Source organism: Acomys russatus, chromosome X (genome assembly GCF_903995435.1).
Source record: "Acomys russatus chromosome X, mAcoRus1.1, whole genome shotgun sequence".
In the NCBI taxonomy this organism is placed as follows: domain Eukaryota; kingdom Metazoa; phylum Chordata; class Mammalia; order Rodentia; family Muridae; genus Acomys; species Acomys russatus.
This window is the reverse complement of record NC_067169.1, coordinates 106,869,174-106,881,229: the sequence shown is the minus strand read 5'-3', so window position 1 is coordinate 106,881,229 and position 12,056 is coordinate 106,869,174.

The following is a 12,056-nucleotide window of genomic DNA, read 5'->3' as shown; positions in this document are numbered from 1 at the left end:
AATAGGAACGTCAATTGATTTGAACAGATGTGTGTCAATGTTACTTGGAAAGACTAGATGCCAATAACCAGGGCCACAGAAAAAGTCAGTGATTGTACCTCTGTGAAACATTTGTGCGTGCACACAGACGAGGACAACGGTAGATCCTAAACAGGAAAACACTTGGATATACTCCAGTGCTGGGAGACTAAAGAACTGCACGTTGCTTTTGATTTCCATTAACATGGGCGACTGTCCAATTAAACAGAAACCCAATAAGGACTTTGCAGTGCACATTATTTTGCTGATTATTCTAAAGCGCCATACCTATCCATCCATTGAGGAAGAGGGAATAGCAAGGGACTGCGTTTGTTCCTCAAATCCTAGAGAGAGCATGATTCTATGAGACAGAAGTTAATTTGACAGGCAGCTCTTCTGAGAGGTAGTGCAGGATGAAAACTACAAATAGGTATAAAAAGTATACTTCAGGAAGACCAATGAATATGTTTTGATAAAGATTGAAAGACTTGAGCTGGGGGCTATACCAAATTGATGCTCATTTCTAGAGATCTATTTTCCCATTGTCCAGAAGCATCTCTTGAGACACCAAAAGTTTATATGTTCATCTTTATTTAGAGTTCCTGCATAAGTCTTAAACAAAACACAGTATGTATACACCAATCATATCAAATATGTATGTCCCTGGCCCAGTACAGCCTGCCTATGCCCATCCATTAGTACCTGGCCACCACCAAGCTAGGATCTCCTGGCTCTGTCCTAATGTTTCACGCATCTGCTTCCCTTCCTGCCTCCACAACTGATCTCCTCCTCAAGTTCAAAGGAGCTTAGAGCCTTGTGGGGATCTCAAGCTGCATCATTAGGGAGGAGCCTCTAAAGACTTCCACTTCCTGTGGTCCCCCTTAAGCTCTTGAGCTCTGTCATCTGAGCAACTGGGGGAAATTGAAGAGGGGGCCCTGGCCCCAAGTTGGGGGTAGGGAGCTGGGAATACTGCTTACTTTGCAGCCTGAGTCTCCTGAGACAGGGCCCTTGCTGGGCTTTTGCTACCCCTTCCCCCCCCCCCCACACACACACTCTGCAGAGAGAAAGCCGGATTTTTGTGCCCTGGAAACACACTCTTTACAATCCACATCTCAGCATTTGCCATTATTTCCTTTGTTCATTTACTCTCCCAGCTGCTTTCATAGATTTGTTTTTGCAACAACTGTGAGAGACAAGTAAGGCAAAGTTTCAAGAAACCTGGGAATTCTGAAGATGAAGGGTGAATGGGAGCCTAGCCGCCAAGGCCTCATCATCCAGACTTGACACTGTGCCAGGTAATGTCCCTCCCTGGCCACCAAAAGCCTATACCATAGTGACTACAAGGGAAAATGGGACTACACTAGTATGCTTGCTTAGAAAAGGTCTAAGTGAAACTGCCTTGTCCTAACTGCTAGACATTTCCTTAATTGAGGCCTGGCCCAAGATTGGCCTCACAGTTAAGAAATGGCTATAAATTATTCAATGTGCACAACCTTAAAGTAAGGGAGTAAATAGGGGGTTTTAGTGGTATCCCCAATAGAACCTTTTCAGCCATTATAAATAATATTTATAAAAGCTACCAAAACATTTAGAAAAATGCTTAAGATAGCACGCCTTTAATCCCAGCACTCAGGAGGCAGAGGCAGGTGGATTTCTGTGAGTTCGAGGGCAGCCTGGTCTACAAAGTGAGCCCAAGACAGCCAAGGCTACATAAAGAAACTCTGTCTCGAAAAAACAAAAACAAAATATCAAGGCCACAGAGTTGCATGGGCTCTAGTGACTGAAAACAGAGCAGAAACTGGAGAGAAACTATGAAACTAAAAGATTTGTTTAACAGTAGAATTAGACCCAAAGGTTTTTGTTTGTTTATGTGCCTGTTTGGTTTTTTTTCCCTCTTCAAAGTCCTGTTTCTTTGTTTTGTTGTGCTTTGGTTTTGGTTGATTGTGAAATGTTGCTTTCTAAAAAAGTCTTGTAGAATCCTAGGAGATACAGAAATTTGAGTTTCCACATGCAGGGATCTTAGACGTCTCGGGGATCATCATGTCACGAGATACCACTGTGACCTTGTGACAGATTGATAACTGAAAGGTCTGGGAGCCACTGTCTTCCTAAGAACAGGTGGCATGAGATGAGTCCTCAGGAGGGAAGTGGGCCCTAAGCAAGGAGGAGGGGTTGCCATGAAGTGGAGGAGGGCATCAGTTACATTGTCATAGAAGTTTAATGACAGGAGTTTTATGAATCTTCATTTCTATTCAGTCCATTGAAGCCTACACAGGGGATATGATTTTATATATAGGCTAAAATATTAAAACAATATCCCCCAAACAGGAAAAACATTACCTGTAAGCATTAGAAGGTAAGCCAGGCATGGTGGCACATGCCTTTAATCCCAGCACTTGGGAGGCAGAGGCAAGTGGATCTCCGTGAGTTCGAGGCCAGCCTGGTCTACAAAGAAAGTCCAGGACAGCCAGAGCTGTTACACAGAGAAACCCTGTCTCGGAAAACAAAGCAAACAAACAAACAAAAACCAAACAATAAAATAAAACATAGATAAAACAAAAACCAACACATCAAAGTTACCCCTCCCCCCCAAAAAAAAGAAGAAAAAGAGTCCAAGAGAAGGCACAAGGAACAGAGACCCACTTGTTCACACATTCAAGAAACCTATAAAAATACTAAACTGAGGCAGGCATGGTGGCACACGCCTTTAATCCCAGAACTTGGGAGGCAGAGGCAGGTGGATCACTGTGAGTTCAAGGCCAGCCTGGTCTACAAAGCGAGTCCAGGACAGCTAAGGCTACATAGAGAGACTCTGTCTCAAAAAACAAAAAAAAAAAAAAAAAAATACAAACCACATAATGAGAAAGTCACAGAAAATGGAAAAATAAATCATTTTTCAGTATATTTATTACTATTATTTATTTTTGAGAAAAGATCTTATGTAGCCCAGATTGGACTCAAACTTGTGCAGCAAAGGATTGTCTTGAATTCCTTGTCCTGATTTCACCTCCCAAGTGCTGGGATTATAGGTGTATGCCATCATACCCACTTGATTGTTTTTATTTTTGAGACAAGGCCTCTCTCACTAGTTTGCTCATGCTGTCTTTAAACTCACTCTGCAGGCCAGGCAGAGTTCGAATCTGTAGTTCATTTGCCTCAGTCTTCTATATCAGTGTGATTACAGGGCCCCCCCTCACTTCAGTAGCTCTGAAGATGAAATTAGGAACATCCTGAATGACTAACAGTAAAAGGTTGCATAAATAAAATATTTTTCTAAGACAATGGGATAGGATGCTATAATTGAAATTGACATTTCTGAAAATAATTCTTGTGACATAATGATATGCCACAAACACTGATAAAGTATTTAATGATAAGCACACAAAATATTTTGCTTCTCTGTGTTTTCATTTTACATGGATAGGATCAATACACAGATAAGAGGCTAAGAGGAAAGACATCAAAATATTGTGCTTTAATGCTATTTAACAAATATGCTGGGGGCTGGTGGTGTGGTTGACTGATAAAGGAAGGAAAGAAGGAGCCAAGATGCTGAACCATTTTTGCGATGTGTTCCTAATATGTAGTATGAATATATTGGGAACATTTTGCATTTGTGGTTCTACATCAAGCACATGGGGTGAAGTCACTTACCTCCAAGCTATGGCACCACCAGTGACAAAAGAAAGATGCTGAACTGTTTTTGCGATGTGTTCCTAATATGCACTACAATTATATTGGGAGCATTTGGCATAAATGGTTTTGTATCAATGAACAGGTGAAAGGCTGGAAGAAAGAAGCCGCACATCTAAATAATAGTTATTTATGGTTTGCTTTTATAGTATAGGACTCAGATACAGAATTGTCTTTGCAGTATGTTCCTAAATGCCTGACATAAGTGTATTGGGGACATTTTGCATATATAATTTTGTATCAATATATGAGGGGGAAAATGACAAACTAACGGTCCTTATGTCTCTGATATTACAGATGATGTTTGGTTTTCTCTTTATATTTTTATTGTTTTTTTCAATTATTGTATAAACAGAATGTTTTTCTTTTATAGCAATAATAAAACATTTTATTTTAGTAATTGAGTCTACATTGATTTTGGGGCAAGGGGGTGGGCAGGGGAGTTGTAACAAGGTCTCCCAATGTAGCCCTGCCAGGCTGTCTTGGACTCACTTTGTAGATCAGTCTGGCCTCAAACTCACAGAGATCTGCCTGCCTCTGCCATCCCCGAGGACCAGGATTAAAGGCCTGCACCACTACTATACCTGGCTTTACACTGATTTATTTTTTTACACCATGAACTCCTGGCTCATGTAGGGGACAAGATTTCTATGAAGGTACCTGTGGCCCTAGAACATGTATTTCAACCTGTTTAGGAAAAACCTATAGGGCCTCCATAGGATCTGCACTGCAGATGTGTGTTTTCATTTACTCAGGGGAGAGGTAAAACAAAGTCTACTTTTAAAAGTACAGAAGTTAGAAAAACCCTGTCTCAAAAAAAAAAAGTACAGAAGTTGGGGGGATAGCTTCTTACTGACGTGGTTGACCTGCATTCAGCTCTCGGAACTGCTGTTTAAAGAGGGGCTGGACAGCTGATGGAAACAGATACAGAGACCCACAGCCAAACCTAGGAGGGGAGCACAGAGAGTCTTACAGAAGAGTTGGGGGAAAGGATAGAAAGACTCAGAGGGAACAGGAGCTCCACAAGAAGACCAACCAAGCCAACTAACCAGGGCCCAGAAGGGCTTGTGGAGACTGAAGCACCAACCAAGTACCATGCACGGACTGGACCTAGGCCCCCTACACAGATGTAGCTGGTGGGCAGCTCAGGCTTCAATGGGGGCCCGACTCTGACATGGACCCCATTGTCTGCATTACCATCACTTCCCACTGGTAGGTCTACCTGGCCAGGCTACAGAAGAAGATGATGTCCTCAGTCCTGATGCGACTTGATACATTGGGGCGGGGGAAGGCTCCCCTTCTCTGAGGAGTAGGGGAGGAGGAATAGGGGAAACAGGGAGAGAGGGTGGGACCAGGAGGAGAGGAGGGAGGAGGCTATGACTGGGACGAAAGGTGAATAAGTAATAATAAAAAAGAAGAAAGAAGGAGGGGCGGAAACGTGACTCCTCAGTTAAGAGCTCTTGTTGCCCTTGCAAAAGGACTGTAATTGGGTTCCCAGCTCCAGGGGCTTCTTCCTCCAAGAGCACTGTGTACATGTAGTGTGCATACATACATACATACATGTGGACAACAGGCTCAAATATTTTTTAAAGAAAGATCATCTGTATTTGAATCCCAGGGAGGTGGAGTTCTAACTGAATTGGTGAGCCCTAGGTCCCAGTGAGAGGCCCTGTCTCAAAAATCAAGGTGGAGGAGCCAGGCGGTGGTGGTGCACGCCTGGAATCCCAGCACTCGGGAGGCAGAAGCAGGCGGATTGCTGTGGGTTCGAGGCCAGCCTGATCTACAAAGCAAGTCCAGGACAGCCAAGGCTACACAGAGAAACCCTGTCTTGAAAAAGAAAAAAAAAAATCAAGGTGGAGAGCTCTGGAGGGAAGTAAGGTACCTAAAGCTGACTCCTGGCCTCCATGCATTCGCACACAAGTCCATGTATAGCCCTACACACCAGAGACACACACACAAAGAGAAAGAAATGAAATAAAAATATAGCCATAACGGCCAGGTGTGGTAGCTCAAGCCTCTGATCCCAGCAACACGCAGGAGAGGGAGGGAGGGAGGAGGTTGGCTGGACTACAGAGTGAGACAGGCCCTCTCTCAAAACACTGTATACACAGAGGAGTACCTATGACTGCTAAGCAGAAAGCTGGCTCCTATCTAACCAAACTCTCTAAACAGAAGGTGGAAAGGGACACATTTTCCTCCCGGAGCAATTCAGGAAGGTGGCACTCGCATGAATGCCCCTGGCCTCAAGACACACTGGCTGGCTTGGGAAATGCCTGAGCTGGGGGAAAAAGCCTTCCAGAAAAGCCCACTTTCATGGACAGACAGAACCAGCAGCTGGCTGCACTTCTCCACCCACGGCCCACTTCTATCTGAGTCCCTGGAACTTAGTAGCTCCATATTGGGGACAAGGTGCCTCTCAGGGGTGTTTTGGGCTTCTTGGGATTTTGTTGGCTGTTTTACATTTTGCTGCATGCCTGTGGGTTTGTGTGGTGGAGGGTGGAGGGATCAGAGGACGCTATGTGGAGTCAGGTCCTCTTCCTTCCACTGTGTGGATTTCTGGGACTGAACTTAGGTCCTCAGGCGTGAGGGCAAGCTCCGTTACCCGCTACTCCCTCCCAAAGGCTTTATCAGGGTTCCTCCAACTCGACACATTAGAAGAGGAGCTACAGTCCCCCTGTGAGCCACTTGTAAGCCCTCCAGGAAGACTCTCCCCCAAGACATAAAGCACTGTAGCCAAATGCATGTATTCCTTAAAACAGAGCCACCACTGTCAAGGAGAAGTACCCATTCACAAAGGTTCTGGGAGATCACTCACCTCCCACCCTGCCCTTCTGCTTGAGAGCAAGCACACAGCCAGACGTATCCTGAGCAATGAGTTTTGCATAAACATTTTATTCTGCCATATTTAGTTAGAGCATTTTTACCGAGCCCCTCACACTGTACAGGGAACATGGATGGGAGAGAAGCGAAAGTTAAGGCGAGGCTGAGCCGGAGAGAACTCGGATGTATAAATCCATTGATCTGTATGGTGTGAAGCAGAACTGGGCAGGGGCTTGTGACCTTCCACGCCAGGCCCAATCTCACAGAGAACTTCCTTGATGCCCTGAATGGTTAAAGTGACCTCCTTCCTGTGAGACCTCACTCTGGCCCTTGCTAGGCAAGGATTATGAATTCCTGAAATGGGAGGTCTCACTTCTAGGCCAGAGGAAGAGCGAACTCCATCAATTTAAGCACTGAGCTTCAAGCCCTCTGATTTAACAGTGGACCAAAGTAGAGAGTCTCATTTCTGAATCACAAAATATCCTAGAATTCGGTGGATGCAGACAGCAAACTTCTAGTTGGGAGGATGCCAAGAGGCTCGGGGTGGGGGTGGTGCAGAAGGAGGGAGGGCTTCCCTTTCTAACAAACCAGTCCTCCTTCCTTGCACAGAAGAGGAAACACAGTTGCAGAGAGAAGAAATGACTCCCAGAGAGGCCTTGCAAATGGTGAACTTGAGCCTGGCTCTTCGGGCCTCGCTCTACTGTCATACACTGGGCCTAAAGGACAAAGAGAGTGGCTTTAGAAGAGTCTGGGAAGTTTGTGGGGCTTGAGGGACACCTTCGAAGGTGGGTGGGGCTGGAAGGGGCAGAGAGAATGAGGGAGCGAGTTTCAAGCAGAGGGAAATGACAGGGGCACAGGCAGAGGCAGGAACAGATGGCTTCTGTCACAAAACAGTCAGGAGCGTCTGGAGGAACCTGTCAAGGACAAATCCAGCTTCCAAATGCGGGCTAGGCTATAACCTGAGAGTGGAACAGTGTCTTGGGAAGTGAGGGGTGGTACAAAATGGCCCCCACCCCCAGAAAACGGATGACACGAAGTCCCCGTGGTGCAGACTTGAGACATTTTCAGCAGTTTCTCTAGTCAGAGAACAGATTTAAAAATAAAAGCGAAGATCTCAAAGACTATTTCCAACTTCCCTATTTCTCTTGGGCTCCTCTGGGCTCCTCCCAGGCCAGCCTCATCCCTAGGGGTTGAATTCACACACCCGACTCCAGACATTCGGTTTTCCATCTGTTACTGCTGCCATAACTCTACTCTCAGGGTCTTCTAACAGTCCGGGGACTCTTTGCTTTGGTGAGCTACCCCCTCCCCCTACCATAATCATAAGACTCCGGAAGAGCTGTCAGTCATAGTAAACTGTTAAGCCCCCTCCCCCACAGGCTTCCTCCGCAGACAATCCGAGCACCTTTTCTTTTTTCTATTGATTGACCTAGAACCCAGCTCCTGTGACCCTAGTCTAGCCAACTGGAGTACTTGCTAGGGAGTTGTGGGCGTGGCTGAGTTGTTGTTTGGGGAATTTTGAAACAGGATCTCACAAGGTAGCTCTAGCTGGTCTTGAACTCTCTCTGTAGACCAGACTAAAGTCAAACTCACAGAGATCCTCCTGCCTCTGCCTCCCACTGCTGGGATTAAAGGTTCAAATCACCATGCCTGTCCTTGGATTTCCACCCGTTAATTAAACACTGACCCAGAGAGTCTGTTTTTCTTAGGCAGATTTTAACTGTAGAATTGTATGTAGTAGAGTCCTCCCTCACATCTCTGCGAATTCTTTCCTCGGTTTCCTCTTTTGTGGAATGAGGATTGGACAAAATGTTCTATCTATCTCACCAACCAGAGGACACCCAGAAAGAGAAAAGACACAGGGTTTCTCTGTGTAGCCTTGGCTGTCCTGGACTCACTTTGCAGACCAGGCTGGCCTTGAACTCACAGTGATCCACCTGCCTCTGCCTCCCCAGTGCTGGGATTAAAGGCCCGCACCACCACGCCCGGCTCAGATTTATCCTTATTTTCAATCATGTCTTTGTGTGGATGTGTGGATATGAATGCCAGTGCCTGCAGAGGCCAGAGGCAGCAGATCCCCCAGGACCTGGAATTACAGGCAGTTGTATATATAGATACTAGGAATCGACGTCCAGTATTCCACAAAAACAGCTTTGTGCTTAAACCTGAGCTACTGATTTTTTTTTTTTTTTTTTGGTTTTTTTTTTTTTTTTTTTTTTTTTTTTCCAGAGCTGAGGACCGAACCCAGGGCCTTGCGCTTGCTAGGCAAGCGCTCTACCACTGAGCTAAATCCCCAACCCCTATGTTTTGGTTTTTCGACAGGCGGTTTGTTTTTGTTTTCAAGACAGGCTCTTGCTATGTAATTCAGGCTGGCTTTGAACTCTTTGGGTAGCTGAGGCTTAGGCTTCCATCCACGCAAACTGTGCCTCAGCCTCCCCAGCGCTGGGAGTATATGCACACTATGACAAATCTTAGGTTTTGTTTTTTGGATTTTTTTTTTTTTTTTTTTTTTTTTTTTTTGTCCTTTGTGGGGGTTTTTGCTTTTTGTCTGAAATGGAGTCTCACTCTATAACTTTAATCAGCATTCCGAATGCTGGGAGTACAGTTCTGTGCACCCCACGCCTGGCCCTGAGTAGCTCAGTTTTTGCTGTGCCTCCTGAGGAGCATGACATAGATGAAGCAAGATCCCTTCAGTGAAAACCAGTTGTGAATGAAAGTAAGACCCTTCCAGGAAATAGTTTGTACCTAGGTCTTCTTGCCCTCTCTTGTCTGCTCACTGTGTCCTTTTAGTTCAGTCTTCCTCGGCCTGCTCCATCTACTTGTCCTTGGCCTCAGTCCTGTAATGATTGGCTGGTCACGTTGGACACCTCCACCCATGTCAGTCTGCATATGAAGTCCACATGCCACTAACAACAGTGAAAATATTAGCTGAAAGAAACATGTCTGGTCCTTGCCCCAGTCTATTCACTGTTTCATCTACCTGAGCCTACACTGGACCTCCTCTAAACTGCCACACGACATGTCCAAACACCTATTAAGAGTATCCAATGAGCTAGGCAGGCATGGTAGCACAGGTGTGTAATCCCAGGGAGGCAGAGACAGGCGGATCTCTGTGAGTTTAAGGCCAGTCTGGTCTACAAAGCAAGCCTAGGCCAGCCAAGGCTACACAGAGAAACCCTGTCTCGAAAGTTTGCCCTCTGTCTTCAGTAGGACTATTCACAACTGCCCAAAGGGCCCATTGGTAGGTAAGAAAACAAAATATCTACACAATGGAATATTATTCTGTCTTCACAATTGCTACAAGGCCTGGGGAGATGGCTCAGTGGGTGCAGGGCTTGCTGTGCAAGCATCAAGAAAGCACATGTAAGAAGCTACTATGCATGTCCATAATCCCAGCACCCAGGTGACAGACAGGAAAAGCCCAGAGCTGGCTGCTCCATTAATCCACCTGCCTAGCTGAGCTCCAGGTTCAGCGTGGTTCCAAAGATAAAAGGGAAGAGTCCAAGAGGAAGGCAGCATCTTATGCTGGCCTCTGCCCTCACACACAGGCGTGCTCACATAAACGTGTGCACAGGGAACGACCCCTCTGCGTGCCACACAGCTAAAATGTAAGCCAGGAGAGATGATGGATACATTTGGGAGGCCGGGGCCAGAAGACTGTGAGCTCAAGGCCAATTTAAACTCTGTAATGAGTCCCTGTCAAAATAAAAGGAAACACACACACACACACACACACACACACACACACACAATGGTGCTTGCCTTGCAAGTTGAGCAATAAAAAGAAAAGAATTAATGACTAATGAGTGTAGCGCTTACTTGGGGGAGGATAAAGACCTTCTGGAACTGTGTAATGAATGTTGATAGTACAACAGTCAAAACATGCTGGGCTATATATTTTGAATGTTTCGAATGGCAAATGTTATATGATGTGTCTATTACTATAATTGTAAATTTTAAATCTTCCAGAGATAATACTCATTAAAGTTTAGTCAGTGGGGAGCGGGTCTGTGGGAGCATTGGCGAGGCTGAGAAAGGGGGATTTCCACAAGTGCCAGAAAAGCCTGGGCTGCATTGTGGCTTGGAGAGTTAGTGAGATGACTCAGTGGGTCAAGGCATTGCCAAGCCTGATGACCTGAATTTGATTGCCCTGGAAGCCACAAGGTGAAAGGAGAGAACTTATTCCCTCAGGTTGTCCTCTCACCTCCACATTCCTTCCAGGTCATGTGCCCACCTGGGCGGGGGGGAGAGAGAGAGAGAGAACAGCAACAATAATAGTAATATAATAATAATATTTTAATATTTTAATAATTTTTCCAAAATCTTTTTGGTGTACAGAATTGCATAGCACACATGAACCCCTGGATTTGGTACCTTTTATTGTTCAAAAACGCCCCGAATCTTTCACATGATAAGCAAATGCCCTACCACTCAGTTACCCCCCTACCACTGTTATCCCCCTACCACTCAGTTACCCCCCCCCTTTTGTTTCTTTCTTTTAAACAATCCTCTTGCCTCGAGCTCCTCAATTTACAGCTTGGCATGGAGGTATAGGCCTAGAATTTCAGGACTAATGAGTGTGTGTTTTTAGCTTATCCTTCTGGTGCGACACAATGTTCCAGGTTCTTCTCGGGGACTTCTTGACCCTAACCTTGAATTAGCCATTTGTCCAAGTAGCCCTGTTGCTAGCAGAGGGAAAGAAAGGTCCAGGGTCACCAGGCAGTCCTTGCCTATCATGTTTCAAGCTCCAAGCTTCCTTTCCTTTCTGCCTCACACTTTCCTCTCTCCTGTTTTAGTTTTCCCTCGCTCTCTCTTCTCCAGCTATGATGGCTAAATGCATATTCCACTGACTGTGCTTTCCAAGCACCACAAGGGTCAAGAACCATTGTAGCTTTGTTGCTGGCCCTGTTCACTGACGTTACCTCTACTACCTAGATCTGGCGCGCACCTGATGTTCGGGAGATGTAGTTCAATGACTGAATATATTTAAGCTCACGCCGGGCGTGGTGGCGCATGCCTTTAATCCCAGCACTCGGGAAGCAGAGGCAGGCGGATCGCTGTGAGTTCGAGGCCAGCCTGGTCTATAAAGTGAGTCCAGGACAGTCAAGGCTACACAGAGAAACCCTGCCTCGAAAAACCAAAAAAAAAAAAAAAGTAGGAAAGACACATCTTACTTCATATCACATATCATAGGCAAAGGTACGCTTAAAAAATACTGCATAAAGTTATATATCATGTATTTACAGCATATGTGAGACATATGGGATGGAACTCAGACGGTCAAGTGTTTGCCTAGCATTCACAGAGCCCCAGGTCCTTTCCACAGCCCAAAGCATATGTAGTGCTACACTCCTGTAATCCAAGTGCTTGCGAGGGGGAGGCAGGAAGTTTAGAAGTTCAAGGCCATCCTCCTCTACATAGCAAGTTTGAGGTCACCCTGAGATACATGAGACCGTATCTTTAGGGGGGGGTGGGAGAGAGGGAGGGAGGAAGGAAGGAAGGAAAGATGGATGGAAGGAAGGAAG